A 16,460-nucleotide genomic window follows, 5' to 3' on the forward strand; every position below is an offset into this window, starting at 1 on the left:
TATGTTGTACTTGTTGTGGACAGAGCAGAAAAACAGTTCAATCACAGTCTTACCCCAAGATGCTTACAGTTCTATTTAAAGCTTTTTAAAGTATACTTATGAAAAGATGATGAAAATACAAGGCCTTAAACAACTGTCAAATAAATAATAAAAAGAAGAAGCATAGCCACAGTCCAGAAAGAGAAAGCAAGCCAAAAACAGCTGTGGGCTCTCCCACCGCTATTGTGCTGGGGAAGATGTAGCAGTCTATTCTCCGAACCACCCCTTTGCCTCCAGACTTCTCTGGGCCTGTAGTTGCCTGACCAGGGGCCCAGGGCCTCGGACTCTGCCAACTACCATGGGCTCCGTGTCAAACCAGCAGTTTGCAGGTGGGTGCGCCAAGGGGCCAGAGGAGGCACCGGAGTCCGCGGCTGGGGCCACTGAGGAGCCGCAGCTGCTGCATGGTGCTGGCTATGTAAGTGGTTCAACATGTGCATGGGATTCGGCTTCCTAGCCATGACTGCCCACCCCAGGGTCGCACTCAACCCCCCCATGGATGTCTTTGTGAACCAGAGTAAGCTGCACATGGAGGGCTTCCAGAGCCTGAAGGCGGGTGAGGCCGTGGAGTTCACCTCTAAGAAGTCTGCCACGAGCCTGGAATCTATCCAAGTCACTGGCCCTGGTGGGATGTTCTGTATTGGGAGTGAGAGGCGACCCAAAGGGAAGAACATTTAGAAACTCAGATCAAGGGAGATATGTGCTACAACTGTGGAGGTCTAGACCACCATGCCAGGGAATGCAAATGGCCACCCCAGCCCAAGTGCCACTTCTGCCAGAGCATCAACCATATGGTAGCCTCGTGTCCACTGAAGGCCCAGCAAACTCCCAGCTCACAGGGAAAGCCAGCCTACTTTCGGGAGGAGGAAGAAGAGATCCATAGCCCTGCCATACTCCCAGAGGCCCAGAATTGAGCCACAGCAGGTGGGGGCTATCCTTTTGTGATCAGGAAGTTTTGAGGAACAGGCATCAATTGGTAGAGTGGAGAAAGTGGGGACAGGGTGGGTAGGGGGCAGCTGGCACTGCCATATATCTCAGGCTGGTTCGTAACGTCACGCCGTCTTCCCTCTTGGTTTGGGAGAAGGGCTGAGGCAAAGGAACTCCAATCATGCTCTATCCAAATGCACGTGAGGGCTTTGGGGGGTAACCCTCCCTGCATACTTTATCTGAGTCTCCTCCCTCAGAATCTCCAGCTTTTGAAAGTGGCCTGGATAGGAAAGTTGTTTTACTCTTAAATAAGAGTATGGAATAATATTTCCCATGCCAGAGTGAAAAGATTAAGCATGAGACCAGATTGATATACCTAAACCCACAAGCCACCACCATCTGTGGAGGAAATATCTCAGTAGTAAGGCAAGGTTTTCCACATCTTGTCTCCTCATAGCCCCCTCTTGGGATGGAGTGCTGAGAACTGTCCCAAGCAGTGGGTTGTGATGATAGGCAAAAGGGATGGTTGTGGTTACAGCTGTAGACCTGCTGCTTCTCAGTTCATTCCCATCCCATTCTGGGCCAATACAATTTTATTTATTTGCTCCCTTGGATGACTGTACATTGGGTCCCACTTTCTCCAGGATGCCAACTGCACTAGCTATGTGTAAATGATGTATCTTGTGCATTTTAACTTTTTTTCATAATATAAATATTCTGGTTTTCTATTTTTGTGTATTTTAATCTAAGGCCCTCATTCCTGCACTGTGTTCTCAGGTATGTGAGCGATCTCAGGGATAAGTCAGCAGAAGCTGCAGGTCTACACAGCAGGAATACTTTTTGTTGCTGTATCACCAGCGAGGACAACTCTTTGGAGTGTATAGCCTATTGAACTACCTCATTTTTGTCAATTAGATCTGGCTTTTCTGCCATAGTGTCCTCTTGGAACCCCTCCATCTTCAGTGTTTCACAGGAGACTAGGTTTTAACTGGGTTGCCCCATGACTTGGTCTCCTTCTACTGAAAGACTGGAAATTGGTCTGAATAGAAAAAGGTGGTACAGAGAGGTTAGGAGAGGCTGGTCCAGGTAAAAAGTGCAGTGAGGGGAAGCCAAGATTAGGCAGAGGTCATCGGTATGTGTGATAAAGGTTTCCTGTTCCAGACCTCTAATTCCAGGGCACTGACTTGCTTTACATACCAGATCCATCCTTCACTGGATTGGGCTAGGCCTACCATGCACAATAGGGTATATTGTGTGCATTTTTGTAAAAAATGTGAGTTGGTAGGGACCAGTTTTAAGAACGATGCCTCTGTACCCATCTTGAGCTTCCCAGGGATGGACATATGAAGCAAGGACAAGATCCTTAACCTTTAATAATTCTGGGCTTTTCACCCTTGGCTTCCAGAGCGATGGCTTCTTTGTGGTTCCCAGAGCCAGTGTCCTGCCCTGCTGCAACAGAGATTAGTGTCATGGTAGCTAAAGGAGAAAAGAGGGCTTCATTTACATGCTGTGAGATCACTGCAAACCTACCTCACTGTGTTGTAAGGGGCAAATGCAAGAGAACACATTGGGTGATGTGTGTCTGATCCTGGGTTTTTGTCTCCCCCAGTTGCTGCCCCCCTCTAGTTATTGTATTTGTCTGGGCTTCATAGGACTTTACAAGTAGCTGATTTGGTGACTGCTAGGTGGCCTAGTTTGTGTAAATATAATGTGTTGGTCTTCTCCATGTTCTTTTGGGGTTTTATTGTTTAAAAACTTCTTGTTATATTGAGAAAAATAGCCAAAGTATCTTTGACAAAAGGTTCTGCACCAGCCAAAAAGACCTGAAACATAAGCTTGGGGGCCCCTCTTCTTGAAGTGGGTGGTCTTGAGCCACACTTTCTTTTGTGTTCCCCTTCCTCTATTTCCTATTTCGAACAAGATCTTCTGTCCTAAAAACTGGATTCCTACTCCCTTTTCTTTCCCCCTTCATACCGCCCCTAAAAAATAGCCCATATACCTATATGTTTAATTTGTGGGGTGTCTGCGATTAAATGACTTGTGCAGAAATCCTGAAGAAGCTAAGAACTCTCCATCCCTTGTTCCCAATCTCCTGAGTCATGACCATTCCTTGATGTGATTCATGCCAGACAGACTGCTGTCTTTGGATGGATTTAATCTCTAATCCTAGGGTAGTAAGGAGGAATGAGGGGGATGTCCATGTAGAAAGTTGGGTTGGGAGACCACGAAAGGAAGGATGAATGTATATCCAAGTCCCTCAGGAACTTTCATGCAGGTGCAAGAAACTTATGTCAAAGTGGCCACAAGATTGTTTAATAGGAGACGGACGAATGTAACTCCATGTTTACTAATAGAAACCAAAGCTTTGTGTGAAATCTTGAATTTATGGGGAGGGAGGGCGGGAGGGTAGAAAAGCATGTACCTGTCTGTTCTTTTCCTCATCCCTTCCCCTCATTACTGAACTGCAGGAGACTGAGCCCCCTTGGGCTTTGGCAACCCCATCTGGGCAGCATTTATTTGACGGTTGATTTTGCTGTACCAGGTACTTCCTTTCCCATTTGCTATCACTTTGTAACACACATACTGACCCTTTTCCCTTCCCCTTCTTTTCCTTGGGAAAATACAATGAATAAAGACTTATTGGTACTGAAAAAAGAAAGAAAGAAAGAAAGAAAGCGAGCAGAAGGGAAAGAGCACACATCCAAATGCAGAGATAACGCACAAAATCTCTCCAAAAAGGAAGGCCAAATATTGGCCATGTACACTCCAGCAATCACTGTAGCTTCCTTCCAGTGGTCTGGGCAGCTGGAGCGAGTAATGGTGAAATGCAGGTAACTTCCTCAATCAGAGCCAACCACCAGCTGGAGAATCAATCACCCAGAAGATCCATCAGTAGAGGAGGTATGGATCTATCCTGTTGTGTAGCTGAGTCAGGGTGGCCAGATCAACACCTTCTGCCAGAGCCTCTGGGGGTGACAGTGACCAGTGGCAACTAACACTGGGCAAGTACCACCTTCATTTCGGGCTGGATGCTAAGAACTTGCCCTCACAATGACTCACTGTTATATATTGTTACTGGTGGGTGAAGGGGGAGAACTCATATTCAAAGATTCAGTACTTTTTCCAAAAATTAACAGCTAGTCAGTTTTTGGATTTAGGATTTATGCCAGAGATATCTGACATCAAAAGGCAGGAGATATTTATATGCACAAACACACGCACACAAGCTATTCATATTATTCTACTCTAACCTTCAGGTTATCCAAGTTAATAAAAAATTTATTACCAGTAATATTGTTACTGACCCAGGTTCTTGGACCCTTCAATCAATAGAAATTGATAATGGGCCAGATGAGAAATTCAGGCAAGGCTTTATTGGTACTCAATGAAGCATGAGAAAACAAGTAACAGTTTCCTTTGCTCACTCCCTGTGAAGGGTGGGGAACTGGTCCCTTAAATGGGGTGAGGAATGGGGCAGATCCATGGATTGGGCTGGAGGGATGGCTTAGGTGGTCTGCTCACCCCCTTGGTGGTACCCTGTGCAGGGATCATGCACAGTACCCTGATTTTCTCCTGATAACTCAGAAGTGGCAATTGGGTTTCTGGTCTTTTTGTATCTTATTGTTCATAATTTTTCCCAAGTGCACATTCATGCAATTATTTTTAGTCCCTCATAGTTTCTTTGTATTCTGTTGTGCAAGGAGACGTTTGTCCAGGTACAAGCACTGTAGCAAAAGGTCCCAGGTCCCAGGTCCTAGGTCCCAGCCTGTCTTAATATTACACCTCCCACCTCATTTAAAGACATTGGAATTTAGTAACTTTTTATTCAGAATGTATATTGTCCCTGTAAGTTCCTATTTCTTTACGGAGAAATTGTTTTCTAGATTTCATTCATTTCAGCATATTCTAATATTATCCTTATCATGGAGTCAATCCATGATGATCTCCAAAAGAACTTCACTAAATCTATTAGTTGGATGATTTGGGGCAAGTTATTTTAAGCTCCTGGATATTTTTGAGGTTCTGGCCTTGCATATCCCCAAGGCTACATTTCAGATCTAAAAGTTTCTTAAGTCTAAATTATTAAAAATCCATCAAATATGCAATAAAAGAGAGAAATGTGAGATATTAACTACTAATTTTTTCAAAAATTACTTCAGTTTATAGTGCCAAACAGAAGATATGAATCCTGACACACTGCTCTGTAAAATAAAGCAAAATATTCAAGCCTTCTTGCTGTACTTGTTTTTACCAAAAACAAAATGAAAAAAGTCGCTTAATCACCTACTAGAAAATTCTTTTCCATGACTGTTGCCCCTATTTTAGGAACCTAAGGCATTACTTAGTGTAGTACTAACAAGCCCCAAATTACCATGACTCAGTGCAATAAAACAATTTCTAGAGGTAACAATGCAATGTATGTGTTGGTGGTTGGCAAGTGACTGCCACACAGTGAAAGCCAGGGGCCACTCTCATGCCATCTTGTGGCTCTGGCCCCTCCTGCAAGGCCTGGGAAACCTCTCCATTCAGGTGTGGATGAGCCATGGGGAAGAGAAGCGTGGGCTGCAGCCCCAGAGAAGGGCTATGGCCATTTCCATTGAGTTTGTGTCCTCACTTCCTCCCTAACCCTGGATGTATTAGCATTGTTTTAAATTGTATTGCCATGGTTACAAGCAAGACTGAGCTATTCCCCAATTTATTGACTAATCAGAACTCCTCCTCTCTCAATCCCTTTTCCCTGTGGTTTTTTCCCAGGGAGCTAAGCTGCTAAAGTTTTTTCCCTTGTATATAGTAAGGATAGTCACATTTTCCTATCAAACATTTTCTTCCAGTCTGTGGCTCATCAGTAGACATTATGTATGGTCCTTTTCATCCCACAAATATTTTCAATTATTAAGAATTTTTTTTTTTTTAATCACACAGACATTTGAAATTCTTAGAGATTAAGAATCTCCACCCTTCCCTGACTTTTGCTTAGGGTGACGCTGGCCCTTTATCCTCCCTATGGTCTGCCTATTACTTTCATAGCAGCATTTCTTCGTGTTCACTGAGAGGAAATTTCAGAACATACAGGTTATACAAAAATTAAAAAATAGAATTGCTTGGTCATAAGCAGGTTCAGGAAATCGTGACAACTTGCCTCCCTGATCAAGTTTTATGAGTTTCCAAGAGCTTCCTTTTTCCCACATACTTGCCAGCTTTTGACATTTCACACTTGCTTTTTGGCCTAATGCTAGCCTGGAGCCAGTGAGGTTTGAAATTTTTTTCAGATGCATTTTAGCCTTGGGGTTCCTCTCCAAGTGGCCTTTTCACTAGTTCTCACTTTTATATTGCAGTGTTTGTCTTCCTATAAATCATATATTTCCTTCTATATGGGACACCAATCTCTTAGGTGGGGTGTACATGTTTATCTCCCAGTCAGTAGTTTTGTTGTTTTACTTTTATTCCCCCAAGGTATGAGTTGTTAAAGTAGTGCAATGTATGGATTCTTCCTTTATGGTTGGGGTGTTTTGTTTTAGTTTTATTGATGTAAGGCCATCCCTAAACAAGATCTTAAAAACGGTAGTCTCTAAAGGTCTTTTGCCCCAAAATGTTCCCCAGGAGCTATTCTGAGCTTCATGCATTGCCTTCTAAGTGCAAAATTCCACTTAAAAACCCTATGACCTTAAACATCATGATTGTAAAAATCTGATCTAATAAAAGTTACCGTCAGCGTCAAACCTGGGAAACTGAGACCTGGGAGCCAGGCTCACAACCTGCTTTGTGCGTTACTCAAACCATTCTTTTCTCAAATCTCACTGCGGAGCCTTCTAACACAGCTTTTTAGAAATTTAGGTCATAGGCTCCCCGGGCTGGGTGTGCAGGGTCGGGGGAGGCTCCCCGGGCGGGGTGGGTGGGGGTCGAGAGCGGCCTCCCGGGGACTGAGTGTGCAGGATCGGCTCCCCGAGGCGGGGTGTGAGGGGTCTCGGCAGGCCGTAGACCCCCGCGCCGGGTTCCAGGCTCAGCGCGCAGAAAAGCAGCACAGCCCAAACCAGACCACTAGTCCCGAGCGCTAAAGATCTGCGCAAGCGCAGAAGGCCGCTTTGACGCGAAGGCGGGACAGAGCAACGAAAGCGGAAGCAGACGGGAATGATTCAATTGACTTGCACTTTGAAGCTGAATTATCGGTTCCCACATGGTCTAGCGGTGAGGATTCCTGGTTTTCACCCAGGCGGCCCGGGTTCGACTCCCGGTGTGGGAAACAAGGATTCTTTTAGAATCCAGGTTAAGAAATTCACCATTAAGTGAATTTAGACACGTCTTAGTAAAAAGACTAAATATAATTGTTGAAAGCTGGAATTCATTAGGGGGGGTTGTGAGCTTAAAGACCCACGCTGCCACCCTGTAATCATAAAGCCACTGCGTCCAGCTTGTGTAAACAGTATTGTTATTTTTGCCCTTGATATAATTCATTTAAAATATCACAATAAATTATAATATTTATTAGTAAAACTCTATTAGACAAAGGAATTCTCTTTTATTTTCTTCCCAGTTATGATGACATTATATAGCTTATAAATGACATTATAATATTGTGTAAGTTTAAGGTGTACAACATGATGACTTGATACACATATATTGTGAAATGATTACCACCATAGGGTTAGTTAACACTTCCATCACCTCACTTAATTACATAATTAGCATTTCTTTTACACAGGGAATTCTAATGGGCTGGCCAATTCACTGCTTTCTGCCTCCCACTGTTTCTGGCAGGAGGATAGAGAGCTAGTGAGAAAGAGGTGAGAAAGAGCCTGGAAGAGCCGCCCCAGGAGCAGTTGATGTTTGAGGACACGGGGGAGGGAAGCAAGAATCTTCCTGAAGCAGGAATCACTAGGCTGGAGACAAAGAAATTAAGAGGTCTCCAAATAGAAATACAGCTTTAACAGAGGTTTGCACAGGGATGTAGACAGTGAGGGAAGATCCATTCACCTAACCAGCTTCCACAGAACATGACATGGGTTAATGAGGCATGGAATCAGCTTCCGGAAAGAATCACACACATGGTTAGGTTGAGGTAAGCACTCCTTGCAAATTCAAATTTTCAGAAGTGGAAAGGGCCGTGAAACCTTCCCAGCTTCTAAGCCATTTCCAGGATGGGAATAAAATCTTCCTTTCTATGCATATGAAACCAAGCAGGACCCTATGGTGCCCTCCCAGGTACAAAAACCTTTCCATGTCTGGTTTCTTATTTTCAGGATAAAGGCTTCAGCCTCCTAGATCTTCCAGAATACCAAAGAGCAGATTCAAGCAGTTACTAACCAGGGAAGTAAGGGAATGAAGAAACATGTGCCTTTTGCACAGGTCAAGTAGATATGTTAATAATTAGTCACATGACGGGACAACTTCTGCATCTTGCAAGTCTTTGTTGGTGGCACTAACCTCCCTAATTCTCCCTAGGATGCAGCATCACTTTTGGTTTACTACCTTTGTAAGAAAGGGAACGTCCAGGGGCTACCATTTTGTCTTTTCTCACCACAGTGGCCCCCACTCCAAGAATCAGGAGGCAATATGATAGTGTCATTTGTCAAGTAGGAGATTTGAATTATACATAACAGAATCAGGCACGTTCACACCCACTGGAAGCACTTTGAGATAAACTTTTTATTTCAAGCTCCAGTGAACCACACAAAAGTACTGGAGGAGCAGGAAAAACAAATAACAACAACAACATTAATACTAATAATTCGGAGCTGCCTAACTGAAACTGTGCACCTCAGATTGGGACTTGAACCCACGTGGCGGGACTTGAACCCAGCCTAAACCCAGATTGGGACTTGAACCCACGGCCTTTTAATTAGATTCACTCACCTGGTGTCTGGACTTACTGAGGCTCAGGTTCCATGTGTCTCAGCACAGAAGGAATTCAGTGAGAGGCAAAGTGATAGGCGAGAAGTAGATCTATTAATATAGGACGCTTGTGAGAGATGCAAGTTGGCAGGCGAGGGGGCTCTGCCCCGAGGATTAAGTGGGCTACATTTTTATAATCAAAGGAAACTGGGGGAGGGGGAAAAGACTGCCTTCTTCATTCTTTGAGTAGACATACATCACTCACTCCTCCTTTGTATGGGGCAGGAGAATGTCTGACCCTATGAGGTCAAACTAGGTCGGTCATAGCACTTATTCAAATCAGCAGAAGGGTGGTAACATTTTTTTTTCTTTCACTTAATGACCTGGGGGCATATCTTATGCTTTACAGTTAAGTAAGCCTGCTTCATTCCTCGAAGTTCCGATAGCTTTCTTGAGCAATCATTAACTTAACAGTGGTCTCCCAAAGTTCCCTAGGTTTCCCTCTCTATCTATAATCCCCTACTGGGATGTCTACAACTACCTGTATAACCTTCCTATTCCATCCCTATCACAACTGCAGGAAGGGATGAGTGTCAAATCAAAGCCAGTAAGTCAACAGAATAAATGCCCATAGGTCCTCTGGGGGAAGGGTTGGGCACGTATGTACAGCCTATTCTTGTGGCAGTGCCGCAGGGTCCTTCCTCAGGTGGACTCAGTCCATCCTTCCTTCAGTGGAAAGAGACTGGGAACTGACTTGGCTCTTGGTACTGGACCACAGGCAGTACAGTCCATTGTAGTGACTCAAGCCAGGTTTCTGGCCACCAAACCTAGAGTTTCTTAATTGTACATATCAAATAATACTCCAGTAGACAGCCCGTTGATTTCATTCCTAGGACACCACTGCCAAAGATTCCTGTTGCTCCAGCACTGCTTCAGTAACTGAGGTCACCTTTTTCCTGGTGTGTCTGCTTCTTGGACTCTTGCACTCTGGGATTCCAAGATTCCCATTGAATCAGGAACCCAAGTGGCTTTTCTCAGGTGCCCTGGCTTGTGGAAGACTCCTGCCAAAGGGTTTTCAAGCAGCTGGTGCTCTCTTTACCAATGTATTTCTCAATCCTTTAATCAAGGAAACATTTTCTGGACCTCTCTAGGGGACACAGTGGATGGGCAGGTGTGTGTTCACATTTGATAAATCCCACTCCAACATGACTATTTACCTAATGCCCTAAAGATGTTACTCTACCCTCTACTGTGGTTGTATGGTTTTACAACCTCAATGGAGGCAGGCCACTGCTGGTTCAGGTTTCAGTCAACTAACCAAGCAAACTTGGACTTATAGCCATTCCCAGATTCTCAAACTATATCTATATGACATAGATCCATATCAACAAGTTTGACCCCCAACATTATCTTCTGCCTCCTTGGTCTAGCAATCTTAGGATTCATTCCCACACATATTCCTTACCTTTCTTCTAATATAAATTGGCATAATCTTACAATTATTTCAATGTCTAAAATATCTCAGGCTGAATCATACCTGACCTCCTGGGCCAGGCTGAGATTGAATTCCAGTTTGGGGTCTGGAAGCTTTGAAGGGTGGTGAGGGTGGACCTGGTGTAGAATTGGCATCCCCTTGCAAGGTAACTTTAATGGGTAAGGTCCATATTGAGTCCCTTGGTGCAAAATGTGGTCTGTGAACCAGCAGCATTGGCTTCCTCTAGGAGCTTTCTAGAAATGCAGAATTTCAGGCTACACCCAAGACCTACTGAGTCAAAACGTGCATATTAACAAGGTACTCCGGTGATTCTTATGCACATTAAAGTTTTAAAAACACTGATTGAGTCTTCAAGCAAGGGAAGCCTGGCTTCCTTCAGACAATGCGAGGGACTATTTCCACTGGCAAGAAAAACCTCAAAGAAATTTGGGCTTTATAATCCTCTGTTCATCTGAGCCAAATCAAATATCCCCACTCCATGCATTGGGGTTCCATTCTCTCTTAATCACTACCTTGAGTTTCACTTAAGTGATATGGAGACGCTATGAATCTAACCTATGTTGTAATTCTGCAACTTGCAGAATCAAATTATGGGCATGATTTTCAGCTTTACCTCTTATTACTTATTTCTATAAAAGATAATGGGTTGCCTGAGGACCACAGTAACAGATCTCTAGTCCTCTGACCATATCTTGAGTTGAGAGTTTAAAGCCTTCAGTAACTCATTTTCTTTAGGTAACTCTCCAGTGCAATCAGAAATAGCCATCCCATCATCACTGTAGTTGATTGAATACCTTACCTTCAATAGACCTATTATTCCAGGTAATGCCAGGTTATAATTTAAGTAAATATGTTATTACTGCATATATGAACTACCAGCATTTCATTTTCAACTGATAATGAGGTCATTACTGTGTTTATGCCCAGGGAAAGATAATCTATCTCAAATTTTCATCTTTGAGTGTCTGTTTCCTGAAAGCACTGTTGGCTACAAAAACTATGTATGTGGATGTCTAGCTCAACAATAGAAAACACTGCAGGAATTTCTAATAGATGAAGGGATAGAGGAGCAAAGAGGAATGAAGTGGCATTAGCAGACTTAGGAGCATCTTACTGCTGACATTTTGGAGTCTGAAGATAATACAGCCGGAACCACCCAGGCTGCTAAGTCTGCAGTCACTCAGCCACTTGCAGTGGCCACTATTGAAGCATGTACTTATTTACAACACTGCCTCAGCTGCTGGTACTACGGAAGTGCATGGACAGCTCCTGTTACCTCTGTTGGAAATGCCAAAGACACTGGAGCCTGGGGTCAGTCACTGTTCCCGAAAAGAGAAAAAGAAAAATTACCCCTTCCTCCTACCTTCCAAACTCCTGTCAGTATCTCCAAGTGACTGAACCTAATCAGAATCCAGCTGGCCAGGCAAACTGGAATGTTCATAGGTTTATAGCCCCCTGCAATACAGAGCAGAAGAAACAAGCCCAGAATTTACCATACTTAGCTTTACTGGATTTTTATCTGACAATCTTCTCTGAAGCTAGAGGTTTTGATTTTGAGCTTACATAACAAAATACCCCCAATACCTACTTGCTTAGAAACAACCATATTACTTTGCTCATGATTCAGGAAGGGCTCAGCAATGTGGTTTTCCTGTTTCACATGACACCTACCAGTCACTCACTTGGCTGGATTCAGCTGGTTGCTGGGCTGGGCTGAGGTCAAGACTTCACCATGTGGCATCTTTCTCCATGGCTTCTATACATGCTGTGAGCTTCTTGTGCATGGTGATCTCAAGGTGGTTTCACTTTTTACATGGTGGCTGGTTTCCAAAAGGAAAGATCAGGAATGACCACTCCTCCTAAAAGCTAAGTGAAGAACTGGCTTAGGGTCACTTCTGCTATATTCTGTTGGTCAATGCAGTCCCAGACCAGCTCAGATTCAAGGGAGCAGAGAAACAGACGTTCTCCCTCAGCGTAGGAGAAGCACAAGCTTAGGCAGGGAAAAGGCATGATGTGTGACATCTATGAAGGTGTTGGTCTTGTTTTCAAGTCTCATCCAAGCCTAACCCAGAATTTCTCAGGATTGTCTCCCACTGTCCTCTCTCTAGGCTCTGATCTCCTTTCCCACTTTGAGTGCCTGTGCAGATAAGAACAATGACTCTATCTGCTGCCTCAGTAAAGGATGCTCCATTTTTGTTGATAAAGCAAAATGCTTATAGAAAACAAAAGAGCAATCGACATTTTATAGAAGCCTGCTTTATTAAAAGGCATGAGTTCTTCTTAGTGCCTTCTGAGGGAGGAGCAAAACAACTGAAATTATCTTGTGGCATATGACTTAATGTGGGGTAGAATTGGCAGTGACCTATTTTCCTAATATTTGCATAAACCACAAAAACCTTAGTTTCTCACCAGCTGGTTTACTCTCACTGCATTTCACACTTTCCCTTATAGGGCTATACTTGTTTCAGTCTGTTTTGTTTGTTTGTTAATAAAAATAAGTCATTCATGATAATGTATTAATAAATCTTATGAATTATTTCAAAAGGGTGTTAAAAACAAGACAAACAAGACTCAACATGGAGTTGCATCTACTAAGCTCGCACCTCACCAAACTGAGACTTAATTACAGTTTCTGCTCTCTCAGGAGTGGAATCTTAAACCAGTCAACAAAGAATCACCTGATCATCACCAGTGAAGTCATCTGCTTGATAGATCCCTGTCATTCTCCTAAGGAAAGTAAACTTGCAATAACCAATCTGTTTTTCTGCCTAGTATTACTTCTTTGTCCCACCCCCTTTTGCCTATAAAAGTTTTCTTAATGTTGTGCAATTTCTCAGAGCTCCTTTCTATCTGCTAGATTGAATGCTGCCCAATTCATGAATCGTCAAATAGAGCCAATGAGAGCTTTAAAACTGATTCAGTTGAATTTTGTTTTTCAAAAGGGGTTAATACTATATTCACATTAAGACATAAATAAATATACAGTAAATATAGAGTAAGTCTCCTACATACGAACCTTCAAGTTTCGAACTTTCAAAGATGTGAACGTGCGTTTGCATGTCCAATCACGTAAGTTAGTTCACATGAAATTGCAGCTTGCCCTCCATCTCCTATTGTTGACAATCCTTCAGCTCTACCATCTCTCACCACCCCTCCCTCCTCCAGTCAGTAACTCTTCTTGCCTGTTCACTCAATGCCAGCCCCTGTATGCCAGCTTTGGTATTGCACTACTGTACTTTTCAAGATACTGTACTGTATGATTAAAAATGTTTATTTTTTGTGTTTGCTTTTTATGTATCATTTGTGAGAAAAGTATTATAAACCAATTACAGTACAGTACTATACAGTCGATTGTGTTAGTTGGGTACCTAGGCTAACTTTGTTGGACTTACGAACAAATTGGACTTATGAACATGCTCTTGGAACAGAACTCATTCGTATGTATGGGACTTACTGTACTAAGCAAGAGAGGATGCAAAAGCATAAATGTGTCCTGAGGGTTAAATTTTATTCCAAACTCCATGCTTTGGACTTTGATGACACAGGAGCTAAGCCCTGGGGGCACAGCCTCTATTGTAGACAGGGTGAAGCAGATGTGGGGATCTTGGGGAATGCATTCTGAGCCCTTCAGTGAGCCCCAGAGACAGTTATCAAGCTCATGGGGCTAAACATCCACCCCAATGCCTATGGGAGTGTAAGGCTAAAAGCTCACCCTAGAAGCATATAATGACTCTGTTCTAAGTGGTCCAAACAGCTAGGTGTTGTAGACAGCCCAGAGAAGATGACCCAGTTCTTACTCTTTAAGGATGTTTTTGTAAGGAGTGGATGTTAGAGATAAAGAGTTAAATGTCCATAATGTGCCCATTGACTCCAGGTTCACTCACATAGGAAAACCTGAGAGTGTCTTTCTCACTTATTTTCACTCATAATCTACATCTACTCAATTGTGATGTTCCCTTGAGCTGACCTTCTAAAGAGACCCCAGTGGTCCCCTGCTCCCCTTCCTCACTACCATGGCCTTAGTCCTGTGCCCCAAACCTCCCACCTAAAGGATCATCAGCCTCCCATTGGCTTTCGCAAGCATTCAGTAGGGGGACATTGGGATTGGAATGACATCAAGTGGCAGCCCCTGACACACCCTCCATGACTTTCCACTTTCTGTATCTATGATGACATCATGGCAGAAACCATGACTCTTTACTGACTCAGTGTGCACTTTTATCTCCTACAACCAAAAAGACCAAATGTGGTGGCCCAGAAGGAGGCTTCCAAATGAGGACACCCAAGCTAGGAAAGCAAATATGCCCAAGAACACGGTTGGAGGGAGCAGCGTGCTTACTGCAGCTCCCAGAGACTGCCAAGCCTGCCTGTCCCAGTCTGTGTGGGGAGGGCAGCTTCCTCCTGAGGCCTCCAGGCAAAGGCTTGGGCTTGCCTGTGGTCGAGCCTGATAAACCACACAAGTTTTTGGTCTGGAGCCAGATCACTGCTTGATTTTTTTCAGGACTCAGTTGAGAAACATGGGCTACACTGTCCTGGATCTCAATAGGTTAGACTTTGAGGGGCTGTGACAAGATTGGTTCATTAGTCTGAGTCAATAGCCAACGATTGCCAAAATTGAGGTTATTCCATGCAGATGACCAGGCCTACCTGACGGATTGGAGTGTTGCTGAGCAAAGGCTGGTGTGCCCAGGGCACAGAAAACTCAGCTGCAAACTTCTGACAGCAGAAGTTTGCAGCAAAGTAAAGGTTTATTATAGGGTTCCAAGCATGGGAGTGGGAGAAAACCTCATATTCACCCCAACTTGGCCTTTGAGTTGCAGGTGTTTTTAAAGGGAAGAACAAAGAGTCTGGAACTAACCATTGCCTTGAGACATTTGTGACATTTCTTGGTCATAGTTTCGGGGGTCAGGATGTTTCCAGTTTCTGATTCTTTGGCCAGGTGGTCCATGGTTGGGAGTGGGGAGGGTGGTTCCTGTGAAATCATCTTGCCCTGGAGAAACAACCTGAGTTGTACATTAATGATGTTATTGACAACAGCAATCTGAGTCATCTGACTCTGGTTGATTAGCCTTCAGTTAGCCCAGTATTGAGGTCTGAGGGGACAAGAAAGGGATTGAGGTCAGGGAAGAACAGCAAGGGAATACCATTTTGGATAGAGAGATAATCATAAACTCAGCAAGGGAACTCAATTTTAGGGGGACTCGGTTTCAAAAGTAGCCATGAGTTCCAACTGTCACCAAGCCAGGGGTAAAGGTCTCATAGCCCATTAAGGTCTACTTCAGAAAGTCAGTCCTCCTTAAGTTTCTGAATGAATCTCCAACCTGGCCCCTGGCATCAATTCAGGCATCTCACAGTTCTGTCCAGGAAGTTGAAGTTGATCTGAATACCTGAACATTTTCCAGGGCTGAGTGGCTTGACAGGCAGGATACACACACAAGGAGTACAGTCCAAGTTATCCAGGGAGGAAAAGGAGTGGAGAGGGTGGTGCAGTGGGCCAGATGATCAGCTGTTTCCTGGCTGCTGGGACCCCCAGGTGGGCTACAGATGCAGGACTGAGCTGAGCTCACTTCCCTGCAGGGGAGGGTGTGATGCCTGGGAGGCTGTGGCTGCTTCTTGCCTTCAGTTGTCCTGGCAGGGCAGCCATCAGGCCCTCTGAAGGAGGAAGGGGACTTGTCCCACACTGTGTCACTCTCCCTTGCAAGCTTTAGCAAGATTACCTCCGGAGGGCATCTACATCTTCTAAGTTCCAACAGCTTGCTCCAATGGGCACCAGAGACTTGCTTAGAGTCACTAGGCTCACAAGTGTTACCAAACTCAGGTCTGGCTGCTGGCCACCCTAAAGCCAATACTCGAGAGGCCAGTGTTGGTAGAAAGGAAGGGTTGCTTTCAGGAGGCCAGCAACCAGGGGCAAGAGGTGGATTCATGTCCAAAGGCCGACTCCCCCTTGCCAATCAGTGGGCAAGAGCTGTTAAAGGTGAGTTTAAGGGGTGTATAGGAGGAGGGAAGGGGCTACATGCAGAAACAGCACGGTCAGCTTCAGCTCTGACAGTCATCTTAAAATTAGTCATGAAGTGGTCTGATGAGAATCATCTTGATTGTTTTAAGTACAGTTAATCTTGAGTTCCAGGGTCGATTTGTTCCCATTTCCTTGGGGCCAGTTCTTAGAATTGTG

General features: G+C 44.1%; 1 pseudogene across 1 annotated transcript; it reads left to right on the forward strand.

Annotated features, from left to right (window-relative positions):
- The first annotated feature begins 337 nt into the window (after positions 1 to 337).
- LOC307182673 (protein lin-28 homolog A-like) lies at positions 338 to 1,305 on the forward strand (annotated as a pseudogene). Its single transcript has one exon. The product of its transcript is annotated as a protein lin-28 homolog A-like (transcript).
- Positions 1,306 to 16,460: the final 15,155 nt, after the last annotated feature.

The sequence above is a fragment of the Stenella coeruleoalba genome, assembly GCF_951394435.1.
Source record: "Stenella coeruleoalba genome assembly, chromosome: 2".
Taxonomy (NCBI): domain Eukaryota; kingdom Metazoa; phylum Chordata; class Mammalia; order Artiodactyla; family Delphinidae; genus Stenella; species Stenella coeruleoalba.